This window comes from Plectropomus leopardus, chromosome 17, assembly GCF_026936395.1.
Source record: "Plectropomus leopardus strain MGB_pleo_1.0 chromosome 17, ASM2693639v1, whole genome shotgun sequence".
Taxonomy (NCBI): domain Eukaryota; kingdom Metazoa; phylum Chordata; class Actinopteri; order Perciformes; family Serranidae; genus Plectropomus; species Plectropomus leopardus.
The window spans coordinates 30557580-30580584 of NC_142192.1; the positions used below are offsets into that span (position 1 = coordinate 30557580).

General features: G+C 37.0%; 1 protein-coding gene and 1 long non-coding RNA gene across 2 annotated transcripts in view; one reads left to right on the forward strand and one right to left on the reverse strand.

Annotated features, from left to right (window-relative positions):
- LOC148186715 (uncharacterized) overlaps nt 1–9267 on the forward strand; it is a 77378-nt gene extending 68111 nt beyond the window's left edge. Inside the window, exon 3 of the long non-coding RNA XR_015779450.1 lies at nt 9092–9267. This is a non-coding gene — a long non-coding RNA (uncharacterized LOC148186715). The remainder of the gene's footprint in view (nt 1–9091) is intronic.
- grin2da (glutamate receptor, ionotropic, N-methyl D-aspartate 2D, a) overlaps nt 1–23005 on the reverse strand; it is a 274878-nt gene that overhangs the window by 13836 nt on the left and 238037 nt on the right. The gene's annotated exons all lie outside the window — the stretch shown is intronic.

Genomic DNA, 23005 nt, shown 5'->3' on the forward strand with positions numbered 1-23005 from the left:
CATAGCAAGAAAGAAGCAAAAAGGGCCAAACAACCCATCATGTAGCATGACTATAGCCTTGCATTTAGGGTCATTTTTTCAACATGCTATTTTATGGTGTTTTTGGCTGTATTTGCAACTTTCTTTGCTATGGTGTGTTTTAACACACTAAGGTGGTTTTCGACAATTTTCAGCTGTTGTTGGGACGCATGATATTTTGACATTTTTGCCATACTATAGCCTTGCATTTTGGGTCATTTTTTTGACATGCTATTTTATGGTGATTTTGGCCGTTTTTGCAAATTCCTTTGATATGGCGCGTCTCAACACATTATTTAAGGAAGTTTTCAACAGTTTTCAGCTTTTTGGGGACATGTCAATTTTGACAATTTTGCCATACTATAGCCTTGCACTTTGGGTCATTTTTTCTACATGCTATTTTATGGTGTTTTTCACCATTTTTGCAACTTTCTTTGCTATGGCGTGTCTGAACAATCTATTTAAGAAGGTTTTCAACAGTTTTCAGCCGTTTTTGGGATGTGTCCAATTTTGACATTTTTGCCACTCTATAGCCTTGCATTTTGGGTCATTTTTTTACATGCTGTTTTATGGTGGGTTTTTTTTTTGCCTTTTTTGCAACTTTCTTTGCTATGGCGCGTCTCAACACACTATTTAAAATGGTTTTCAACAGTTTTCAGCCGTTTTTGGGATTTGTCCAATTTTGACATTTTTGCCATACTATAGCCTTGCATTCTGGGTCATTTTTTTTTACACACTGTTTTATGGTGTTTTTGGCCGTTTTTGCAACTTTCTTTGCTATGGCTCGTCTCAACACACTGTGCAAGAAGGTTTTCAACAGTTTTCAGCCGTTTTTTGGACACAGGATTTTTTGACATTTTTGCCATACTATAGCCTTGCATTGTGGGTCATTTTTTCAACATGCTATTTTATGGTGTTTTTGGCCGTTTTTGCAACTTTCTTTGCTGTGGCGCGTCTCAACACCATTTAAGAACGTTTTCAACAGTTTTCAGCTGTTTTTGGGATGTGTCAATTGACATTTTTGCCATACTATAGCCTTGCATTCTGGGTCATTTTTTTTTTTTTATATGCTGTTTTGTGGTGTTTTTGGCCGTTTTTGCAACTTTCTTTGATATGGCGCGTCTCAACGCAGTATTTAAAAAGGTTTTCAGCAGTTTTCAGCCGTTTTTGGGATTTGTCCAATTTTGACATTTTTGCCATACTATAGCCTTGCACTTTGGGTCATTTTTTCAACATGCTATTTTGTGGTGTTTTTGGCCATTTTTGCAACTTTCTTTGTCATAGCGCGTCTAAACACACCATTTAAGAAGGTCTTCAACAGTTTTCAACCGTTTTTGGGACGTGGGATATTTTGACTTTTGCTCCATACTATAGCCTCGCATTTTGGGTCATTTTTTCAATGTGCTATTTTATGGTGCTTTTGGCTGTTTCTGCAAGATTCTTTGCTATGGCGCGTCTCAACACACTATTTAAGAAGGTTTTCAACACTTTTCAGCTGTTTGTGGGACGTGTCAAATTTGGCATTTTTGCCATACTATAGCCTTGCATTCTGGGTCATTTATTTTTTTACATGCTGTTTTATGGTGTTTTTGGCCGTTTTTGCAAGTTTCTTTGCTATGGCTCGTCTCAACACACTATGCAAGAAGGTTTTCAACAGTTTTCAGCCGTTTTTGGGACGTGTCAAATTTTAACATTTTTGCCATACTATAGCCTTGCATTGTGGGTCATTTTTTAGACATGGTATTTTATGGTGTTTTTGGCCATTTTTGCAAATTTCTTTGCTATGGCAAGTCTCAACGCACTGTTTAAGAAGGTTTTCAGCAGTTTTCAGCCGTTTTTGGGATTTGTCCAATTTTGACGTTTTTGCCATACTATAGCCTTGCATTCTGGGTCTTTTTTTTACATGCTGTTTTATGGTGTTTTTGGCCATTTTTGCAACTTTCTTTGCTATGGCGCGTCTCAACACACTATGCAAGAAGGTTTTCAACAGTTTTCAGCCGTTTTTGGGAAGTGTCAAATTTTAACATTTTCGCCATACTATAGCCTTGCACTTTGGGTCATTTTTTCAACATGCTGTTTTATGGTGTTTTTGGTTGTTTTTGCAATTTTCGTTGCAATGGCGCTTTTTTACACACTGTTTAAGAAGGTTTTCAACAGTTTTCAGCCGTTTTTGGGATTTGTCCAATTTTGACATTTTTGCCATACTATAGCCTTGCATTTTGGGTCACTTTTTCGACATGCTATTTTATGGTGTTTTTGGCCATTTTTTGCAACTTTCTTTGCTATGGCAGCGTCTTAACACACCATTTAAGAAGGTCTTCAACAGTTTTCAGCCATTTTTGGGATGTGTCCAATTTTGACATTTTTGCCATACTATAGCCTTGCATTCTGGGTCATTTTTTTTTTAATATGCTGTTTTATGGTGTTTTTGGCCGCTTTTGCAAGTTTCTTTGCTATGGCTTGTCTCAACCCACTATGCAAGAAGGTTTTCAACAATTTTCAACCGTTTTTGGGATTTGTCCAATTTTGACATTTTTGCCATACTATAGCCTTGCACTTTGGGTCATTTTTTTGACATGCTGTTTTATGGTGTTTTTGGCCATTTTTGCAACTTTCTTTGCTATGGCGCGTCTCAACACACTATGCAAGAAGGTTTTCAACAGTTTTCAGCCGTTTTTTGGACACAGGATTTTTTGACATTTTTGCCATACTATAGCCTTGCACTTTGGGTCATTTTTTCGACATGCTGTTTTATGGTGTTTTTGGTCGTTTTTGCAAATTTCGTTGCAATGGCGCTTTTCTACACACTATTTCAGAAGGTTTTCAACAGTTTTCAGCCGTTTTTGGGATTTGTCCAATTTTGACATTTTTGCCATACTATAGCCTTGCACTTTGGGTCATTTTTTTCAACATGCTGTTTCATGGTGTTTTTGGCCGTTTTTGCAAATTTCTTTGCTATGGCACGTCTCAACGCAGTATTTAAGAAGGTTTTCAACAGTTTTCAGCCGTTTTTGGGATTTGTCCAATTTTGACATTTTTGCCATACTATAGCCTTGCTCTTTGGGTCATTTTTTCAACATGCTATTTTGTGGTGTTTTTGGCCATTTTTGCAACTTTCTTTGTCATAGCGTGTCTTAACACATCATTTAAGAAGGTCTTCAACAGTTTTCAGCCATTTTTGGGATGTGTCCAATTTTGACATTTTTGCCATACTATAGCCTTGCACTTTGGGTCATTTTTTCGACATGCTATTTTATGGTGTTTTTGGCCATTTTTGCAACTTTCTTTGCTATGGCGCGTCTCAACACACTATTTAAGAAGGTTTTCAACACTTTTCAGCTGTTTGTGGGATGTGTCAAATTTGGCGTTTTTGCCATACTATAGCCTTGCACTTTGGGTCATTTTTTCAACATGCTATTTTATGGTGTTGTTGGCCGTTTTTGCAAATTTCTTTGCTATGGCACGTCTCAACGCAGTATTTAAGAAGGTTTTCAACAGTTTTCAGCCGTTTTTGGGATTTGTCCAATTTTGACATTTTTGCCATACTATAGCCTTGCTCTTTGGGTCATTTTTTCAACATGCTATTTTGTGGTGTTTTTGGCCATTTTTGCAACTTTCTTTGTCATAGCGCGTCTTAACACACCATTTAAGAAGGTCTTCAAGAGTTTTCAGCCATTTTTGGGATGTGTCCAATTCTGACATTTTTGCCATACTATAGCCTTGCTCTTTGGGTCATTTTTTCAACATGCTATTTTATGGTGTTTTTGGCCGTTTTTGCAACTTTCTTTGCTATGGCTCGTCTCAACACACTATGCAAGAAGGTTTTCAACAGTTTTCAGCCGTTTTTGGATGTGTCCAATTTTGACATTTTGCCATACTATAGCCTTGCTCTTTGGGTCATTTTTTCGACATGCTATTTTATGGTGTTTTTGGCCGTTTTTGCAACTTTCTTTGCTATGGCTCGTCTCAACACACTATGCAAGAAGGTTTTCAACAGTTTTCAGCCTTTTTTTGGACACAGGATTTTTTTGACATTTTTGCCATACTATAGCCTTGCATTGTGGGTCATTTTTTAGACATGGTATTTTATGGTGTTTTTGGCCATTTTTGCAAATTTCTTTGATATGGCGCGTCTCAACGCAGTATTTAAGAAGGTTTTCAGCAGTTTTCAGCCGTTTTTGGGATTTGTCCAATTTTGACGTTTTTGCCATACTATAGCCTTGCATTCTGGGTCATTTTTTCGACATGCTGTTTTATGGTGTTTTTGGCCGCTTTTGCAAGTTTCTTTGCTATGGCTTGTCTCAACACACTATGCAAGAAGGTTTTCAACAGTTTTCAGCCGTTTTTGGGACGTGTCAAATTTTAACATTTTCGCCATAGTATAGCCTTGCTCTTTGGGTCATTTTTTCGACATGCTATTTTATGGTGTTTTTGGCCGTTTTTGCAACTTTCTTTGCTATGGCTCGTCTCAACCCACTATTTAAGAAGGTTTTCAACAGTTTTCAGCTGTTTTTGGGACTTGTCCAATTTTGACATTTTTGCCATACTATAGCCTTGCACTTTGGGTCATTTTTTCGACATGCTGTTTTATGGTGTTTTTGGTTGTTTTTGCAAATTTCGTTGCAATGGTGCTTTTTTACACACTGTTTAAGAAGGTTTTCAACAGTTTTCAGCCGTTTTTGGGATTTGTCCAATTTTGACGTTTTTGCCATACTATAGCCTTGCACTTTGGGTCATTTTTTCAACATGCTATTTTATGGTGTTGTTGGCCGTTTTTGCAAATTTCTTTGCTATGGCACGTCTCAACGCAGTATTTAAGAAGGTTTTCAACAGTTTTCAGCCGTTTTTGGGATTTGTCCAATTTTGACATTTTTGCCATACTATAGCCTTGTACTTTGGGTCATTTTTTCAACATGCTATTTTGTGGTGTTTTTGGCCATTTTTGCAACTTTCTTTGTCATAGCGCGTCTTAACACACCATTTAAGAAGGTCTTCAACAGTTTTCAGCCATTTTTGGGATGTGTCCAATTTTGACATTTTTGCCATACTATAGCCTTGCTCTTTGGGTCATTTTTTCGACATGCTATTTTATGGTGTTTTTGGCCGTTTTTGCAACTTTCTTTGCTATGGCTCGTCTCAACACACTATGCAAGAAGGTTTTCAACAGTTTTCAGCCGTTTTTGGGATTTGTCCAATTTTGACATTTTTGCCATACTATAGCCTTGCACTTTGGGTCATTTTTTCAACATGCTATTTTATGGTGTTGTTGGCCGTTTTTGCAAATTTCTTTGCTATGGCACGTCTCAACGCAGTATTTAAGAAGGTTTTCAACAGTTTTCAGCCGTTTTTGGGATTTGTCCAATTTTGACATTTTTGCCATACTATAGCCTTGCACTTTGGGTCATTTTTTCAACATGCTGTTTTATGGTGTTTTTGGCCATTTTTGCAACTTTCTTTGCTATGGCGCGTCTCAACACACTATTTAAGAAGGTTTTCAACAGTTTTCAGCCGTTTTTGGGATTTGTCCAATTTTGACATTTTTGCCATACTATAGCCTTGCACTTTGGGTCATTTTTTCAACATGCTGTTTTATGGTGTTTTTGGCCATTTTTGCAACTTTCTTTGCTATGGCGCGTCTCAACACACCATTTAAGAACGTTTTCAACAGTTTTCAGCCGTTTTTTTTGTCCAATTTTGACATTTTTGCCATACTATAGCCTTGCTCTTTGGGTCATTTTTTCGACATGCTATTTTATGGTGTTTTTGGCCGTTTTTGCAACTTTCTTTGCTATGGCTCGTCTCAACACACTATGCAAGAAGGTTTTCAACAGTTTTCAGCCGTTTTTGGGATTTGTCCAATTTTGACATTTTTGCCATACTATAGCCTTGCATTTTGGGTCATTTTTTCAACATGCTATTTTATGGTGTTTTTGGCCATTTTTGCAAGTTTCTTTGCTATGGCGCGTCTCAACGTAGTATTTAAGAAGGTTTTCAGCAGTTTTCAGCCATTTTTGGGATTTGTCCAATTTTGACGTTTTTGCCATACTATAGCCTTGCACTTTGGGTCATTTTTTCGACATGCTGTTTTATGGTGTTTTTGGTCGTTTTTGCAAATTTCGTTGCAATGGCGCGTCTCAACGCAGTATTTAAGAAGGTTTTCAGCAGTTTTCAGCCGTTTTTGGGACGTGTCAAATTTTAACATTTTCGCCATAGTATAGCCTTGCACTCTGGGTCATTTTTTCGACGTGCTATTTTATGTTGTTTTTGACCATTTTTGCAAGTGTCTTTGCTATGGCTCGTCTCAACACACTATGCAAGAAGGTTTTCAACAGTTTTCAGCCGTTTTTTGGACACAGGATTTTTTGACATTTTTGCCATACTATAGCCTTGCACTTTGGGTCATTTTTTCGACATGCTGTTTTATGGTGTTTTTGGTTGTTTTTGCAAATTTCGTTGCAATGGCGCTTTTTCAACACACTATGCAAGAAGGTTTTCAACAGTTTTCAGCCGTTTTTGGGATTTGTCCAATTTTGACATTTTTGCCATACTATAGCCTTGCACTTTGGGTCATTTTTTCGACATGCTATTTTATGGTGTTTTGGGACATTTTTGCAACTTTCTTTGCTATGGCGCATCTCAACACACTATTTAAGAAGGTTTTCAACAGTTTTCAGCCGTTTTTGAGATGCAGGATATTTTGACATTTTTGCCATACTATAGCCTTGGATTGTGGGTCATTTTTTCGACATGCTATTTTATGGTGTTTTTGGCCGTTTTTGCAAATTTCTTTGCTAGGGCGCGTCTCAACACGCTATTTGTCGAGGTTTTCAACAGTTTTCAGCCGTGTTTGGGACGTAGGATATTTTGACACTTTTGCCATACTATAGCCTTGCACTTTGGGTCATTTTTTTGACATGCTATTTTATGGTGTTTTTGGCCGTTTTTGCAACTTTCTTTGCTATGGCTCGTCTCAACACACTATGCAAGAAGGTTTTCAACAGTTTTCAGCCGTTTTTTGGACACAGGATTTTTTGACATTTTTGCCATACTATAGCCTTGCACTTTGGGTCATTTTTTCGACATGCTGTTTTATGGTGTTTTTGGCCATTTTGCAAATTTCTTTTGCTATGGCGCTTCTCAACACACTATTTAAGAAGGTTTTCAGCAGTTTTCAGCCGTTTTTGGGATTTGTCCAATTTTGACGTTTTTGCCATACTATAGCCTTGCATTTTGGGTCATTTTTTCAACGTGCTATTTTATGGTGTTTTTGGCCGTTTCTGCAAGTTTCTTTGCTATGGCGCGTCTCAACACACTCTTTAAGAGAGGTTTCAACAGTTTTCAGCCGTTTTTGGGATTTGTCCAATTTTGACATTTTTGCCATACTATAGCCCTGCATTTTGGGTCATTTTTTTGACATGCTATTTTATGGTGTTTTTGGCCGTTTTTGCAACTGTCTTTGCTATGGTGCGTCTCAACACACTATTTAAGAAGGTTTTCAACAGTTTTCAGCCGTTTTTGGGATGTGTCCAATTTTGACATTTTTGCCACTCTATAGCCTTGCATTTTGGGTCATTTTTTTACATGCTGTTTTATGGTGTTTTTTGCCGTTTTTGCAAGTTTCTTTGCTATGGCGCGTCTCAACACACTATTTAAAAAGTTTTTCAACAGTTTTCAGCCGTTTTTGGGACGTAGGACATTTTGACATTTTTGCCATACTATAGCCTTGCATTGTGGGTCATTTTTTAGACATGCTATTTTATGGTGTTTTTGGCTGTATTTGCAACTTTCTTTGCTATGGCATGTCTCAACACACTATTTCTGGAGGTTGTCAACAGTTTTCAGCCGTGTTTGGGACGTAGGATATTTTGACACTTTTGCCATACTATAGCCTTGGAGTTTGGGTGATATTTTCGACATGCTGTTTTATGGTGTTTTTGTCCATTTTTGCAAATTTCTTTGCTATGGCGCGTCTCAACGCGCTATTTAAGAAGGTTTTAAACAGTTTTCAACCGTTTTTGGGAAGTGTCAAATTTTAACATTTTCGCCATAGTATAGCCTTGCTCTTTGGGTCATTTTTTCGACATGCTATTTTATGGTGTTTTTGGCCATTTTTGCAAATTTCTTTGCTATGGCGCGTCTCAACGCAGTATTTAAGAAGGTTTTCAGCAGTTTTCAGCCGTTTTTGGGATTTGTCCAATTTTGACATTTTTGCCATACTATAGCCTTGTACTTTGGGTCATTTTTTCAACATGCTATTTTATGGTGTTTTTGGCCATTTTTGCAACTTTCTTTGCTCATGGCGGCGTCTCAACACACTATTTAAGAAGGTTTTCAACAGTTTTCTAGCCGTTTTTGGGATGTGTCCAATTTTGACATTTTTGCCACTCTGTAGCCTTGCATTTTCAGCCATTTCTTTGACATGCTATTTTATGGTGTTTTTGGCCGTTTCTGCAAGTTTCTTTGCTATGGCGCGTCTCAACACACTCTTTAAGAGAGGTTTCAACAGTTTTCAGCCGTTTTTGGGATTTGTCCAATTTTGACATTTTTGCCATACTATAGCCCTGCATTTTGGGTCATTTTTTTGACATGCTATTTTATGGTGTTTTTGGCCGTTTTTGCAACTGTCTTTGCTATGGTGCGTCTCAACACACTATTTAAGAAGGTTTTCAACAGTTTTCAGCCGTTTTTGGGATGTGTCCAATTTTGACATTTTTGCCATACTATAGCCTTGCATTTTGGGTCATTTTTTCGACATTGTATTTTATGGTGTTTTTAGCCATTTTTGCAACTTTCTTTGCTATGGCACGTCTCAACACGGTATTTAAGAAGGTTTTCAACAATTTTCAGCTGTTTTTGGGATGTGTCCAGTTTTGACATTTTTGCCATACTATAGCCTTGCATTTTGGGTCATTTTTTCAACATAGTATTTTATGATGTTTTTGGCTGTTTTTGCAACCTTCTCTGCTGTGGTGTGTCTTCGCAGGCTATTTTAGGTGGTTTTCAGCTGTTTTGGGGATATGTCACATTTTGCAATTATTCGCCAGAATTTAAAATACTCCTTTCTGCATTCAAGGACATCCACCAACTCGTCATTCTTGTCCGTACGATCTCCACATCGCCATCTCCTCCTGCTCCCCGATATCCTCCTCCTCCAGTCAACTTACTGTGCCCCCTGCCCGCCCCAGCACCATGGGGAGAAGAGCTTTCAGCTGCTCTGCTTTCAAACTCTGGAACCCACTTCCACCAGACATTTGACTCTCTTCCTCTTTTCAAATTCAGACTCAAAACTAACCTGTTCAAGATTGCCAACTGTGTAACTGCATTTTTCCATGTTATACTGTGTGTAGCTTTTATCTGTTGTTTTATTGAATTATTTTATGTCTGTAAAGTGTCCATGAGTGCTAGCAAAGATCTTATGAATAAAATGTATGATTATGTCATAACCTTGCATTGTGGGTCATTTTTTCATGTAATTTTATAGTGTTTTTGGCCGTTTTGGCAAGTTTCTTTGCTATGACGCATCTCAACACACTATTTAAGAAGGTTTTCAACAGTTTTTTAGACGTTTTTGAGACGCAGGATATTTTGACATTTTTGCCATACTATAGCCTTGCATTTTGGGTCATTTTTTCAACATGCCATTTTAAGGTGTTTTTTGGCGATTTTTGCAACTTTCTTTGCTATGGCGCATCTCAACGCACTATTTAAGAAGGTTTTCAACAATTTTCAACCGTTTTTGAGATTTGTCCAATTTTGACATTTTTGCCATACTATAGCCTTGCATTTTTGGGTCATTTTATTGACGTGCCGTATTATGGTGTTTTTGGCTTTTTGCAACTTTCTTTGCTATGGCGCTTTTGTACACACTATTTAAGGTTTTCAACAGTTTTCAGCCATTTTTGGGATTTGTCCAATTTTGACATTTTTGCCATACTATAGCCTTGCACTTTGGGTGATGTTTTTGACATGCTGTTTTATGGTGTTTTTGGCCATTTTTGCAGATTTCGTTGCTATGGCGCTTTTCTACACACTATTTAAGAAGGTTTTCAACAGTTTTCAGCCGTTTTTGGGATTTGTCCAATTTTGACATTTTTGCCATACTATAGCCTTGGACTTTGGGTGATATTTTCGACATGCTATTTTATGGTGTTTTTGGCCATTTTTGCCGATTTCTTTGCTACAGCGCTTTTCTACACACCATTTAATAAGGTTTTCAGCAGTTTTCAGCCATTTTTGGGATTTGTCCAATTTTGACATTTTTGCCATACTATAGCCTTGCATTTAGGGTCATTTTTTCATCATGCTATTTTATGGTGTTTTTATTGCAAATTTCTTTGTAATGGCGCGTCTCAACGCGCTATTTAAGAAGGTTTTAAACAGTTTTCAACCGTTTTTTAAACGCAGGATATTTTGACATTTTTGCCATATTATAGCCTTGCATTTTGGGTCATTTTTTCAACATGCTATTTTATGGTGTTTTTGGCCATTTTTGCAAATTTCTTTGCTATGGCGCTTTTCTACACATTATTTAAGAAGGTTTTCAGCAGTTTTCAGCCGTTTTTGGGATTTGTCCAATTTTGACATTTTTGCCATACTATAGCCTTGGAGTTCAGGTGATATTTTCGACATGCTGTTTTATGGTGTTTTTGTCCATTTTTGAAAATTTCTTTGCTATGGCGCATCTCAACACATTATTTTAGAAGGTTTTCAGCAGTTTTCAGCCGTTTTTGGGATTTGTCCAATTTTGACATTTTTGCCATACTATAGCCTTGCATTTTGGGTCATTTTTTCAACATGCCATTTTAAGGTGTTTTTTGGCGATTTTTGCAACTTTCTTTGCTATGGCACGTCTCAACGCACTATTTAAGAAGGTTTTCATTTTCAGCCGTTTTTGGGACGCAGGATATTTTGACATTTTTGCCATACTATAGCCTTGCATTTTGGGTCATTTTTTCAACATGCTGTTTTATGGTGTTTTTGGCTCTTATTGCAAGTTCCTTTGCTATGGCGCTTTTCTACACACTATTTAAGAAGGTTTTCAACAGTTTTCAGCCGTTTTTGGGATTTGTCCAATTTTGACATTTTTGCCATACTATAGCCTTGGACTTTGGGTGATACTTTCGACATGCTGTTTTATGGTGTTTTTGGCCATTTTTGCAGATTTCTTTGCTATGACGCTTTTGTACACACTATTTAAGAAGGTTTTCAACAGTTTTCAGCCGTTTTGGGATTTGTCCAATTTTGACATTTTGCCATACTATAGCCTTGCACTTTGGGTCATTTTTTGACATGCTATTTTATGGTGTTTTGGCCATTTTGCCGATTTCTTTGCTATGGCGCTTTTCAACACACTATTTAAGAAGGTTTTCAACAGTTTTCAGCCATTTTTGGATTTGTCCAATTTTGATGTTTTTGCCATTCTATAGCCTTGCACTTTGGGTCATTTTTTTGACATGCTATTTTAAGGTGTTTTTGGCATGTTTTGCAACTTTCTTTGCTATGCCGCATCTCAACACACTATTTAAGAAGGTTTTCAACAGTTTTCAGCCGTTTTTGAGACGCAGGATATTTTGACATTTTTGCCATACTATAGCCTTGCATTTAGGGTCATTTTTTCAACATGCTGTTTCATGGTGTTTTTGGCTCTTATTGCAAGTTCCTTTGCTATGGCGCTTTTCTACACACTATTTAAGAAGGTTTTCAACAATTTTCAGCCGTTTTTGAGATTTGTCCAATTTTGACATTTTTGCCATACTATAGCCTTGCATTTTGGGTCATTTTTTCAACATGCTGTTTCATGGTGTTTTTGGCTGTTATTGCAAGTTCCTTTGCTATGGCTCTTTTCTACACACTATTTAAGAAGGTTTTCAACAGTTTTCAGCCGTTTTTGGGATTTGTCCAATTTTGACATTTTGCCATACTATAGCCTTTGCATTTTGGGTCATTTTTTCGACATGCTATTTTAAGGTGTTTTGGCCATTTTTGCAACTTTCTTTGCTATGGTGCATCTCAACACACTATTTAAGAAGGTTTTCAGCAGTTTTCAGCCGTTTTTGGGACGCAGCACATTTTGACGTTTTTGCCATACTATAGCCTTGCATTTTGGGTCATTTTTTCAACATGCTGTTTCATGGTGTTTTTGGCTCTTATTGCAAGTTCCTTTGCTATGGCGCTTTTCTACACACTATTTAAGAAGGTTTTCAACAGTTTTCAGCCGTTTTTGGGATTTGTCCAATTTTGACATTTTTGCCATACTATAGCCTTGGAGTTTGGGTGATATTTTCGACATGCTGTTTTATGGTGTTTTTGTCCATTTTTGCAGATTTCTTTGCTACGGCGCGTTTCTACACACTATTTAAGTAGGTTTTCAACAGTTTTCAGCCGTTTTTGGGATTTGTCCAATTTTGACATTTTTGCCATACTATAGCCTTGGACTTTGGGTGATATTTTCGACATGCTATTTTATGGTGTTTTTGGCCATTTTTGCAAATTTCTTTGCTATGGCGCTTTTCAACACACTATTTAAGAAGGTTTTCAGCAGTTTTCAGCTGTTTTGGGATTTGTCCAATTTTGACATTTTTGCCATACTATAGCCTTGCACTTTGGGTCATTTTTCCGACGTGCTATATTACGGTGTTTTGGGGCATTTTTGCAACTTTCTTTGCTATGCCGCATCTCAACACACTATTTAAGAAGGTTTTCAGCAGTTTTCAGCCGTTTTTGAGACGCAGGATATTTTGACATTTTTGCCATACTATAGCCTTGCATTTTGGGTCATTTTTTCAACATGCTGTTTCATGGTGTTTTTGGCTCTTATTGCAAGTTCCTTTGCTATGGCGCTTTTCTACACACTATTTAAGAAGGTTTTCAACAATTTTCAGCCGTTTTTGGGATTTGTCCAATTTTGACATTTTTGCCATACTATAGCCTTGCATTTTGGGTCATTTTTTCAACATGCTGTTTCATGGTGTTTTTGGCTGTTATTGCAAGTTCCTTTGCTATGGCTCTTTTCTACACACTATTTAAGAAGGTTTTCAGCAGTTTTCAGCCGTTTTTGGGATTTGTCCAATTTTGACATTTTTGCCATACTATAGCCTTGCACTTTGGGTCATTTTTTCAACATGCCATTTTAAGGTGTTTTTTGGCGATTTTTGCAACTTTCTTTGCTATGGCGCATCTCAACGCACTATTTAAGAAGGTTTTCAACAATTTTCAACCGTTTTTGAGACGCAGGATATTTTGACATTTTTGCCATACTATAGCCTTGCATTTTGGGTCATTTTTTCAACATGCTGTTTTATGGTGTTTTTGGCTCTTATTGCAAGTTCCTTTGCTATGGCGCTTTTCTACACACACTATTTAAGAAGGTTTTCAGCAGTTTTCAGCCGTTTTTGGGATTTGTCCAATTTTGACATTTTTGCCATACTATAGCCTTGGACTTTGGGTGAAGTTTTCGACGTGCTGTTTTATGGTGTTTTTGTACATTTTTGCAGATTTCTTTGCTACGGCGCGTTTCTACACACTATTTAAGAAGGTTTTCAGCAGTTTTCAGCCGTTTTTGGGATTTGTCCAATTTTGACATTTTTGCCATACTATAGCCTTGCATTTTGGGTCATTTTTTCAACATGCTGTTTTATGGTGTTTTTGGCCATTTTTGCAAATTTCTTTGCTACGGCGCTTTTCTACACACTATTTAAGAAGGTTTTCAGCAGTTTTCAGCCATTTTTGGGATTTGTCCAATTTTGACATTTTTGCCATACTATAGCCTTGCACTTTGGGTCATTTTTCCGACGTGCTATATTACGGTGTTTTGGGGCATTTTTGCAACTTTCTTTGCTATGCCGCATCTCAACACACTATTTAAGAAGGTTTTCAACAGTTTTCAGCCGTTTTTGAGACGCAGGATATTTTGACATTTTTGCCATACTATAGCCTTGCACTTTGGGTCATTTTTTCGACATGCTATTTTATGGTGTTTTTGGCCATTTTTGCAACTTTCTTTGCTATGGCGCTTTTGTACACACTATTTAAGAAGGTTTTCAACAGTTTTCAGCCATTTTTGGGATTTGTCCAATTTTGACATTTTTGCCATACTATAGCCTTGCATTTTGGGTCATTTTTTCAACATGCTGTTTCATGGTGTTTTTGGCTGTTATTGCAAGTTCCTTTGCTATGGCTCTTTTCTACACACTATTTAAGAAGGTTTTCAGCAGTTTTCAGCCGTTTTTGGGATTTGTCCAATTTTGACATTTTTGCCATACTATAGCCTTGCACTTTGGGTCATTTTTGACATGCCATTTTAAGGTGTTTTTTGGCGATTTTTGCAACTTTCTTTGCTATGGCGCATCTCAACGCACTATTTAAGAAGGTTTTCAACAATTTTCAGCTGTTTTGGGATTTGTCCAATTTTGACATTTTTGCCATACTATAGCCTTGCATTTTGGGTCATTTTTTCGACATGCTGTTTTATGGTGTTTTTGGCTGTTATTGCAAGTTCCTTTGCTATGGCGCATGTCAACGCACTATTTAAGAAGGTTTTCAACAGTTTTCAGCCATTTTTGGGATTTGTCCAATTTTGACGTTTTTGCCATACTATAGCCTTGCACTTTGGGTCATTTTTTCGACATGCTATTTTATGGTGTTTTTGGCCATTTTTGCAACTTTCTTTGCTATGGCGCTTTTGTACACACTATTTAAGAAGGTTTTCAACAGTTTTCAGCCGGTTTTGGGATGTGTCCAATTTTGACATTTTTGCCATACTATAGCCTTGCATTTTCGGCCATTTTTTTGACATGCTATTTTATGGTGTTTTTGGCCATTTTTGCAACTCTCTTTGCTATGGCGCATCTCAACACACTATTTAAGAAGGTTTTCAACACTTTTCAGCTGTTTGTGGGACGTGTCAAATTTTGACATTTTGCCATACTATAGCCTTGCACTTTGGGTCATTTTTCCGACGTGCTGTTTTATGGTGTTTTTGGGCATTTTGCAAGTTCCTTTGCTATGGCGATGTCAACACACTATTTAAGAAGGATTTCAACAGTTTTCAGCCATTTTTGGGACATAGGATATTTTGACATTTTTGCCATACTATAGCCTTGCACTTTGAGTCATTTTTTCGACATGCTATTTTATGGTGTTTTTGGCCATTTTTGCAACTTTCTTTGCTATGGCGCTTTTGTACACACTATTTAAGAAGGTTTTCAACAGTTTTCAGCCATTTTTGGGATTTGTCCAATTTTAACATTTTGCCATACTATAGCCTTGCATTTTGGGTCATTTTTTCGACATGCTATTTTATGGTGTTTTTGGACATTATTGCAACTTTCTTTGCTATGGCGCATCTCAACACATTATTTAAGAAGGTTTTCAACAGTTTTCAGCCGTTTTGGGATTTGTCCATATTTTGACATTTTTGCCATACTAAAGCCTTGCATTTTGGGTCATTTTTTAGACATGCTATTTTATGGTGTTTTTGGCCGTTTTTGCAACTTTCTTTGCTATGGCGTGTCTGAACAATCTATTTAAGAAGGTTTTCAACAGTTTTCAGCCATTTTTGGATTTGTCCAATTTTGACATTTTGCCATACTATAGCCTTTGCATTTTGGGTCATTTTTCAACATGCTGTTTCATGGTGTTTTTGGCTGTTATTACAAGTTCCTTTGCTATGGCGCGTGTCAACACACTATTTAAGAAGGTTTTCAGCAGTTTTCAGCCATTTTTGGGATTTGTCCAATTTCGACATTTTTGCCATACTATAGCCTTGCATTTTGGGTCACTTTTTTGACATGCTATTTTATGGTGTTTTTGGCCATTTTTGCAACTTTCTTTGCTATGGCACGTCTCAACGCGCTATTTAAGAAGGTTTTCAACAGTTTTCAGCCGTTTTTGGGATTTGTCCAATTTTGACATTTTTGCCATACTATAGCCTTGCATTTTGGGTCATTTTTTCAACATGCTGTTTCATGGTGTTTTTGGCTCTTATTGCAAGTTCCTTTGCTATGGCGCTTTTCTACACACTATTAAAGAAGGTTTTCAGCAGTTTTCAGCCGTTTTTGGGACTTGTCCAATTTTGACGTTTTTGCCATACTATAGCCTTGCACTTTGGGTCATTTTTTCGACATGCTGTTTTATGGTGTTTTTGTCCATTTTGCAGTTTCTTTGCTATGGCATTTCTACACACTATTTAAGAAGGTTTTCAACAGTTTTCAGCCGTTTTTGGGATTTGTCCAATTTTGACATTTTTGCCATACTATAGCCTTGCACTTTGGGTCATTTTTTCGACATGCTATTTTATGGTGTTTTTGGCCATTTTTGCAACTTTCTTTGCTATGGCGCTTTTGTACACACTATTTAAGAAGGTTTTCAACAGTTTTCAGCCATTTTTGGGATTTGTCCAATTTTGACATTTTTGCCATACTATAGCCTTGCATTTTGGGTCAATTTTTCGACGTGCTATTTTACGGTGTTTTGGGACATTTTTGCAACTTTCTTTGCTATGGCGCATCTCAACACATTATTTAAGAAGGTTTTCAACAGTTTTCAGCCGTTTTTGAGACGCAGGATATTTTGACATTTTTGCCATACTATAGCCTTGCATTTTGGGTCAATTTTTCGACGTGCTATTTTACGGTGTTTTGGGACATTTTTGCAACTTTCTTTGCTACGGCGCATCTCAACACATTATTTAAGGTTTTCAACAGTTTTCAGCCGTTTTTGGGACGCAGCACATTTTGACGTTTTTGCCATACTATAGCCTTGCATTTTGGGTCACTTTTTCGACATGCTATTTTAAGGTGTTTTTGGCATTTTTTGCAACTTTCTTTGCTATGGCACATCTCAACGCACTATTTAAGAAGGTTTTCAGCAGTTTTCAGCTGTTTTTGGGACGCAGCACATTTTGACATTTTTGCCATACTATAGCCTTGCATTTTGGGTCATTTTTTCGACGTCCTGTTTTATGGTGTTTTTGGCTGTTATTGCAAGTTCCTTTGCTATGGCGCGTGTCAACACACTATTTAAGAAGGTTTTAAACAGTTTTCAGCCATTTTTGGGATGTAGGATATTTTGACATTTTTGCCATACTATAGCCTTGCACTTTGGGTGATATTTTCGACATGCTGTTTTATGGTGTTTTTGGCCATTTTTGCAGATTTCTTTGCTATGACGCTTTTGTACACACTATTTAAGAAGATTTTCAACAGTTTTCAGCCGTTTCTGGGATTTGTCCAATTTTGACATTTTTGCCATACTATAGCCTTGCACTTTGGGTCATTTTTTCGACATGCTATTTTATGGTGTTTTTGGCCATTTTTGCAACTTTCTTTGCTATGGCGCGTCTCAACGCGCTATTTAAGAAGGTTTTCAACAGTTTTCAGCCATTTTTGGGATTTGTCCAATTTCGACATTTTTGCCATACTATAGCCTTGCATTTTGGGTCACTTTTTTGACATGCTATTTTATGGTGTTTTTGGCCATTTTTGCAACTTTCTTTGCTATGGCGCGTCTCAACGCACTATCTAAGAAGGTTTTCAACAGTTTTCAGCTGTTTTTGGGACGCAGCACATTTTGACGTTTTTGCCATACTATAGCCTTGCACTTTGGGAAATTTTTTCGACGTGCTGTTTTATGGTGTTTTTGGCTGTTATTGCAAGTTCCTTTGCTATGGCACGTGTCAACACACTATTTAAGAAGGATTTCAACAGTTTTCAGCCATTTTTGGGATATAGGATATTTTGACATTTTTGCCATACTATAGCCTTGCACTTTGGGTCATTTTTTCGACATGCTATTTTATGGTGTTTTTGGCCATTTTTGCAACTTTCTTTGCTATGGCGCTTTTGTACACACTATTTAAGAAGGTTTTCAACAGTTTTCAACCATTTTTGGGATTTGTCCAATTTTGACATTTTTGCCATACTATAGCCTTGCATTTTGGGTCAATTTTTCGACGTGCTATTTTACGGTGTTTTGGGACATTTTTGCAACTTTCTTTGCTATGGCGCATCTCAACACATTATTTAAGAAGGTTTTCAACAGTTTTCAGCCGTTTTTGGGACGCAGCACATTTTGACGTTTTTGCCATACTATAGCCTTGCATTTTGGGTCATTTTTTCGACGTCCTGTTTTATGGTGTTTTTGGCTGTTATTGCAAGTTCCTTTGCTATGGCGCGTGTCAACACACTATTTAAGAAGGTTTTCAACAGTTTTCAGCCATTTTTGGGACGTAGGATATTTTGACATTTTTGCCATACTATAGCCTTGCACTTTGGGTGATATTTTCGACATGCTGTTTTGTGGTGTTTTTGGCCATTTTTGCAGATTTCTTTGCTATGACGCTTTTGTACACACTATTTAAGAAGATTTTCAACAGTTTTCAGCCGTTTCTAGGATTTGTCCAATTTTGACATTTTTGCCATACTATAGCCTTGCACTTTGGGTCATTTTTTCGACATGCTATTTTATGGTGTTTTTGGCCATTTTTGCAACTTTTTGTTATGGTATGCGTCTCAACGCTGCTTATTTAAGAAGGTTTTCAACAGTTTTCAGCCATTTTTGGGATTTGTCCAATTTCGACATTTTTGCCATACTATAGCCTTGCATTTTGGGTCACTATTTTGACATGCTATTTTATGGTGTTTTTGGCCATTTTTGCAACTTTCTTTGCTATGGCACGTCTCAACGCGCTATTTAAGAAGGTTTTCAACAGTTTTCAGCTGTTTTTGGGACGCAGCACATTTTGACGTTTTTGCCATACTATAGCCTTGCACTTTGGGTCATTTTTTCAACGTGCTGTTTTATGGTGTTTTTGGCTGTTATTGCAAGTTCCTTTGCTATGGCACGTGTCAACACACTATTTAAGAAGGATTTCAACAGTTTTCAGCCATTTTTGGGACATAGGATATTTTGACATTTTTTGCCATACTATAGCCTTGCACTTTGGGTCATTTTTTCGACATGCTATTTTATGGTGTTTTTGGCCATTTTTGCAACTTTCTTTGCTATGGCGCTTTTGTACACACTATTTAAGAAGGTTTTCAACAGTTTTCAGCCATTTTTGGGATTTGTCCAATTTTGACATTTTTGCCATACTATAGCCTTGCATTTTGGGTCAATTTTTCGACGTGCTATTTTACGGTGTTTTGGGACATTTTTGCAACTTTCTTTGCAATGGCGCATCTCAACACATTATTTAAGAAGGTTTTCAACAGTTTTCAGTCGTTTTTGAGACGCAGGATATTTTGACATTTTTGCCATACTATAGCCTTGCATTTTGGGTCATTTTTTCGACATGCTGTTTTATGGTGTTTTTGGCCATTTTTGCAAATTTCTTTGCTATGGCGCTTTTCTGCACACTATTTAAAAAGGTTTTCAGCAGTTTTCAGTTGTTTTGGGGATTTGTCCAATTTTGACATTTTTGCCATACTATAGCCTTGGACTTTGGCTGATAATTTCGACATGCTGTTTTATGGTGTTTTTGGCTGTTATTACAAGTTCCTTTGCTATGGCGCGTGTCAACACACTATTTAAGAAGGTTTTCAACAGTTTTCAGCCATTTTTGGGACGTAGGATATTTTGACATTTTTGCCATACTATAGCCTTGCATTTTGGGTCGCTTTTTTGACATGCTATTTTATGGTGTTTTTGGCCATTTTTGCAACTTTCTTTGCTATGGCGCGTCTCAACGCGCTATTTAAAAAGGTTTTCAGCAGTTTTCAGTCGTTTTTGGGATTTGTCCAATTTTGACTTTTTTGCCATACTATAGCCTTGGACTTTGGGTGATAATTTCGACATGCTGTTTTATGGTGTTTTTGGCTGTTATTGCAAGTTCCTTTGCTATGGCGCGTGTCAACACACTATTTAAGAAGGTTTTAAACAGTTTACAGCCATTTTTGGGACGTAGGATATTTTGACATTTTTGCCATACTATAGCCTTGCACTTTGGGTGATATTTTCGACATGCTGTTTTGTGGTGTTTTTGGCCAATTTTGCAACTTTCTTTGCTATTGCGCTTTTCTACACACTATTTAAGAAGGTTTTCAACAGTTTTCAGCCATTTTTGGGATTTGTCCAATTTTGACATTTTTGCCATACTATAGCCTTGCATTTTGGGTCAATTTTTCGACGTGCTATTTTACGGTGTTTTGGGACATTTTTGCAACTTTCTTTACTATGGCGCATCTCAACACATTATTTAAGAAGGTTTTCAACAGTTTTCAGCCGTTTTTGAGACGCAGGATATTTTGACATTTTTGCCATACTATAGCCTTGCATTTTGGGTCATTTTTTTGACATGCTGTTTTATGGTGTTTTTGGCCATTTTTGCAAATTTCTTTGCTATGGCGCTTTTCTGCACACTGTTTAAAAAGGTTTTCAGCAGTTTTCAGTTGTTTTGGGGATTTGTCCAATTTTGACATTTTTGCCATACTATAGCCTTGGACTTTGGCTGATAATTTCGACATGCTGTTTTATGGTGTTTTTGGCTGTTATTACAAGTTCCTTTACTATGGCGCGTCTCAACACACTATTTAAGAAGGTTTTAAACAGTTTTCAGCCATTTTTGGGACGTAGGATATTTTGACATTTTTGCCATACTATAGCCTTGCATTCTGGGTCACTTTTTGACATGCTATTTTATGGTGTTTTGGCCATTTTTGCAACTTTCTTTGCTATGGCGCTCTCTCAACGCATTATTTAAAAAGGTTTTCAGCAGTTTTCAGTCGTTTTTGGGATTTGTCCAATTTTGACATTTTTGCCATACTATAGCCTTGGACTTTGGCTGATAATTTCGACATGCTGTTTTATGGTGTTTTTGGCTGTTATTGCAAGTTCCTTTGCTATAACGCGTGTCAACACACTATTTAAGAAGGTTTTCAACAGTTTTCAGACATTTTTGGGACGTAGGATATTTTGACATTTTTGCCATACTATAGCCTTGCACTTTGGGTGATATTTTCGACATGCTGTTTTATGGTGTTTTTGGCCATTTTTGCAAATTTCTTTGCTATGGCGCTTTTCTACACACTATTTAAGAAGGTTTTCAGCAGTTTTCAGCCATTTTTGGGACATAGGATATTTTGACATTTTTGCCATACTATAGCCTTGCATTTTGGGTCATTTTTTCAACATGCTATTTTATGGTGTTTTTGGCCATTTTTGCAACTTTCTTTGCTATGGTGCATCTCAACACACTATTTAAGAAGGTTTTCAGCAGTTTTCAGCCGTTTTTGGGATTTGTCCAATTTTGACATTTTTGCCATACTATAGCCTTGGAGTTTAGGTGATATTTTCGACATGCTGTTTTATGGTGTTTTTGGCCATTTTTGCAAATTTCTTTGCTATGGCGCTTTTCTGCACACTATTTAAGAAGGTTTTCAGCAGTTTTCAGTCGTTTTTGGGATTTGTCCAATTTTGACATTTTTGCCATACTATAGCCTTGGACTTTGGGTGATAATTTCGACATGCTGTTTTATGGTGTTTTTGGCTGTTATTGCAAGTTCCTTTGGTATGGCGCATCTCAACACACAATTTAAGAAGGTTTTCAACAGTTTTCAGCCGTTTTTGAGACGCAGGATATTTTGACATTTTTGCCATACTATAGCCTTGCATTTTGAGTCATTTTTTCGACATGCTGTTTTATGGTGTTTTTGGCCATTTTTGCAAATTTCTTTGCTATGGCGCTTTTCTGCACACTATTTAAAAAGGTTTTCAGCAGTTTTCAGTCGTTTTTGGGATTTGTCCAATTTTGACATTTTTGCCATACTATAGCCTTGCACTTTGGGTGATATTTTCGACATGCTGTTTTATGGTGTTTTTGGCCATTTTTGCAAATTTCTTTGCTATGGCGCTTTTCTACACACTATTTAAGAAGGTTTTCAGCAGTTTTCAGCCGTTTTTGGGATTTGTCCAATTTTGACATTTTTGCCATACTATAGCCTTGGACTTTGGGTGATAATTTCGACATGCTGTTTTATGGTGTTTTTGGCTGTTATTGCAAGTTCCTTTGCTATAGCGCGTGTCGACACACTATTTAAGAAGGTTTTCAACAGTTTTCAGCCACTTTTGGGACGTAGGATATTTTGACATTTTTGCCATACTATAGCCTTGCACTTTGGGTCATTTTTTCAACATGCTATTTTATGGTGTTTTTGGCCATTTTTGCAACTTTCTTTGCTATGGCGCATCTCAACACACAATTTAAGAAGGTTTTCAACAGTTTTCAGCCATTTTTGAGACGCAGGATATTTTGACATTTTTGCCATACTATAGCCTTGCATTTTGAGTCATTTTTTCGACATGCTGTTTTATGGTGTTTTTGGCCATTTTTGCAAATTTCTTTGCTATGGCGCTTTTCTGCACACTATTTAAAAAGGTTTTCAGCAGTTTTCAGTCATTTTTGGGATTTGTCCAATTTTGACATTTTTGCCATACTATAGCCTTGCATTTTGGGTAATTTTTTCAACATGCTATTTTATGGTGTTTTTGGCCATGTTTGCAACTTTCTTTGCTATGGCGCATCTCAACACACTATTTAAGAAGGGTTTCAGCAGTTTTCAACCGTTTTTGGGACATAGGATATTTTGACATATTTGCCATACTATAGCCTTGCATTTTGGGTCACTTTTTCGACATGCTATTTTATGGTGTTTTTGGCCATTTTTTGCAACTTTCTTTGCTATGGCGCTTTTGTACACACTATTTAAGAAGGTTTTCAACAGTTTTCAGCCATTTTTGGGATTTGTCCAATTTTGACATTTTTGCCATACTATAGCCTTGCACTTTGGGTGATGTTTTCGACATGCTGTTTTATGGTGTTTTTGGCCATTTTTGTAAATTTCTTTGCTATGGCGCTTTTCTACACACTATTTAAGAAGGTTTTCAGCAGTTTTCAGCCGTTTTTGGGATTTGTCCAATTTTGACATTTTTGCCATACTATAGCCTTGCATTTTGGGTCATTTTTTCAACATGCTATTTTATGGTGTTTTTG